This window comes from Rhincodon typus, unplaced genomic scaffold (assembly GCF_021869965.1).
Source record: "Rhincodon typus isolate 14 unplaced genomic scaffold, sRhiTyp1.1 hic_rhity00000706, whole genome shotgun sequence".
In the NCBI taxonomy this organism is placed as follows: Eukaryota; Metazoa; Chordata; class Chondrichthyes; order Orectolobiformes; family Rhincodontidae; genus Rhincodon; species Rhincodon typus.
This window is the reverse complement of record NW_025966344.1, coordinates 7419-11642: the sequence shown is the minus strand read 5'-3', so window position 1 is coordinate 11642 and position 4224 is coordinate 7419.

Sequence of the window (4224 nt, the reverse complement as noted above, 5' to 3'; positions counted from 1 at the left end):
GTAGTCTTGCAAAATTGTCTTTACAACCATTGGGATTGAAAACTCCAAGACAACCTAAGAGAATGAAAAATTGGTATTGAAACTTAGAAACAACTTTTGCAATTTATGAAATTGTTGATCATAGTCTCATTAGGTCATGGCGGGGCCTGTCAGTCAGCATGTTGTATCAATGTAGGCTGTCTATATAGCAATTTCTCCACTTTGTCTGTAGTCCTCCTACAAAAGAACCCCTCTTTATCATCAATGTGCAATCCCTTTACACGTCCATCTTCCGTCAGGATGGTCTCAGGACTGTCAGCTTTTTCCTGGAAAAAGCGCTCGAACCACCCCATCCACCACCACCCTTCTTCACCTGGCCAAGCTCATCCTCATTTTGAACAACATCTCCTTTTAACTCCTCCAATTTTCTTGAGGTCAAAGGGGTAGCCATGGGGTACCTGCATGGGCCCCAATTATGCCTGTCTCTTTGTAGGTGTGTGGAACATTCCTTGTTCCAGTCCTACTCTAGCCCCCAACCATAACTCTTTCTCTGGTACATCAATAACTTCATTGGTGCTGCTTCTCTCTGTCATCTGGAATAGGAAAATTTCATCAGTTTCACGTCCAATTTTCACCCTGCTCTTGCCTTCAAGTGATTGGTTTCTGACTCCTCCCTTCCCTTCCTCAACATCTCTATTTCCATTTCTGGGGTGGACTGGCCACCAATATCGACTACAAATCCACTGACACCCGCAGTTACCTTGACTATACATTGTCACACCCTGCTTCCTGTAAAGACTCTCTTCCATCCTCCCAGTTCCTCTGTCTCCGTCGCATCTGTTCTGATGATCCAACTTTGACAATGGGGCCTCCAAAATGTTCATCTCAGCCCCTCTGTGGCTCACAAGGGTCTTGGCTGTCTGCGACCCGTTTCCCGCACCTCAGCCCTCGCTCTCTCTTTTCTCTCCCACAACAGCAATAGGGTCCCCTTATCCTCACCTACCGTCCTACGCAACATTCACATCGAAAGGCTTATTAGCCTCCATATCCATGTCCAGCGAACTGCCACCATCAGACATGCATTCCTCCCCACAGGAACGGTTCCTTTTGGGAAACCTAGGTTCACTCCTCTGCTCCCAACATCTAACCATAACCCCACAGCATCTTCCCCTGCAATCAAAGAAGGTGTAACACCTGCCCACTTATTTCTTCCCTCCCCACTCTCCAAGGTCCCAGACACACCTTCTTGGTGAAGCAGCGATTTACCTGAAATCCGCCCAATCATCTAGTCTACTGCACTGGCTGCTCACCATGTGGTCTCCTCTACATTGGGATGATGAAGCATAGGCTAGGTGACTACTTTACAGAACACCTATATTCTGTCTTCAAAAATGACCCTGACCTTCCGCTTGCCTGTCATTTCAACACATACCTCCGTGTTACCTGGCCAACATCTGTGCTGGGCTTGCTACACTGCTCCAGCAAACTGTAAGAACAGCACCTCATTTTCTGCTTAGGAACCCTGCAACCTCGTAGGTGAATATAGAACATTTTAGGGCTTGGGGCACCACCTCCCATGTCCTTACCCAACCTCCCCGCACACAGCCTTGTTGTCACATGAGCTGCTACTACAAACAACTGTTAGCAGTCCACGTTAGCTGTTCATTTTCCTGTGCTGGCTTTACCCATTGCATTGTTTCTCTCTCTTCACTTTCTCTTCTCCCCCTCACGCTCCTCCCTCTACCAACCTTGTTCTATCTCCTGTCAGTTGTGAAGAAGGGTCACTGGACCTGAAATGTTAACTCTGCTTCCGCTTCACAGATGCTGCCAGAGCTGCTGAGTTTTTCCAACAATTTCTCATTTTGTACTATCAGATAGTGGGGGTAAAGAGAGAGATGCACAGAATACATCAGAAATTTTGTGAACATCAAAATTTTGCGAAAATTACGACCTTAAAGTAATTATTATCAGTAAAGGAAATTATTGCAAAAGGTATTAGTATTTTACCTACTAATTGATCCTCCACACTTTCAAGAGGTAGCTGCAGAGATTGAATAACTTACTTTCAGAATTTCTTACTTTCTACAACATCCCTGTTGTTTGGATAATTGCATGTTTATCCATGCTGTTCAAGAAAGGAGTGTGTGTGTGGCTGTCAGCTCCTGGAATGTCGGGGTGGGTAATAGACACACGAGGGCAGTTATGTTGTGAAACCATTGTGTTGTTGAGTCCTAAAAAATCCCCAAGGGGATGACCTTGCTGGAGCACTGCAGTAGGCTTGAGACAGAATTTTGGTAAGGCAACATGATAGTGTGTTGTGAAGTGGCAGGCAACTGGAAGCTCGAGTTCACCATGTACAGAAAGAATATTGGTGTTCTGCAAAGTGGTCACCAATTCTGTTTCATCTCCCCAATGCAGAAAAGACTGCACAATGAGGTAGAAATACAGTAGACTAGATTGAATCAAGCGGAGGTAAATTGCTGTTTCACCTGGAAGCGTGCGTCAGGGGCGTTGGATAAAGAGGAGATAAACAGACTGTTGCACCTTCTGGGATTGCATGGGGACGTATTGGAGCAGAGGAGAAGTGGGTCGGGCTGTCCCTGAGGGAATGGTCCATGCGGAATGCTGAGGGGAGGGGAGGGGAATGTGTATCTGGTGTTGGCATCCCACCTGGAGGTGGCAGAAATGGCAGCTTATGACCATTTGGATGTGGAGGCTGTTGGGTTGGAAAGTGAGGACCAGTTTGGTCATGGCTTAATTTTTGGCTAACCTTCATTCTCCCACCTGCCAACCTTGCCCCACACCCATGCCATCTCATCCTTTAATCCCTTGAGAATGCAGTTAATCTGTCTCTTCTCACCTTAACTATACTCACCAATGGAGGATTCACAACTCTCTGGGGTCGATTACTGAACATGTTATGAACCTTTGGCGCAAAGAAATTAGTCCTAAGTGATCAGCCTCTTGTCCTAGGATTGTTTCCCCAGGTTCTGGATCCCTCAGCTAGGAGAAGTAACCTGTCTGTCTACTTTGTAAAGCTTCTCCATAATCTTGAACGTTTCAATGAGGCCACCCCTCAGCCTTTTTTATACTCCAATATAGATTCAATTTACTCAGCCTCTCAACATTGGTTCCCTGGATTAGAATGTTCTCCAATCTTGTGAACCTTCAGTATACTGCCTCTAATGCGAGATTGTCCTTCCTTAAATATGGAAACTAAAACCTCTTAGTACTGCAGGTGAGATCTCACCAAAGCCCTGTAAAATGTTGGCAAGACTTCCTTATTCTTGTACTCCGGTTCCTTTGTGGTAAAGGACAATATGCCATTTCCTTCCTAATTGCTTGCTTTACCTGCATGTTGACTTTGTGATCCTTGTACAAGCACACTTGATTCTCTCTTTCAAAAATTTAAAACTCCATGCTGCTTTCAGAAGAAGGGATTCTACTTGTCTATTTTTGTATAACCTTGTGCTTCCGCACAATGCACTCAAGCTTCCACCTTCTTGCCCATTCACTTAACCTGTCTATATCACTTTTTTGTCCCCTTCAAAACTACATTCCTGCCTAACTGTGTATCACCAGCAAGTAGGATGTTGACTAGCTAATTGGCTAGATGCAAGCTGGTGCCTCCAGCATGGTTCACTTCCTGTGTAGACTGTGGTAATTCATGGAGGCCTGTGTCCTTGCTGTGCCCTTGGCTGATGTGAAGTGGTGTCCCTCAGGTTAAATAGTCATAAGCCTCTCTAACAGAGAGGTGTCTGTCGTCCCACATGGGCCATGGGCTAATCGTCTTCTTTAGTAAACTTAAATGATTTTTGGTCTCTTCATCTGAGAAATTCCTGCAAATTGTAAATATCCTTGCTGCACATGATTAATCACCAGTTCCAACATGAATATTCCTATCTGTAAATCAGTCTTCTGTTCTACTAATATGTGACCCAAATGAGTCAATATTTTGTAAATTAACATTTTGTGAGGCACCTCATCAAATGCCTTTTGCCAACTACCTGTAATTTCTTACTTATTTTCATTCTCCTTTTCTAATAGTTATTATATTTGTAGGCTTCTTTTTTAAATTCACTCATGGGATGTGGGTATCTCTGGCTTATGCCATCATTTATTGCCCAGAGGGCAGTTAAAAGTCAACCTCATTGTTCTGGGTCGGACATCAAATATAGGCCAGACCAGGTAAGGATGACTGAGATCCTTCCATATCGGACATTAATGAATCAGCTGGGTTTTTCT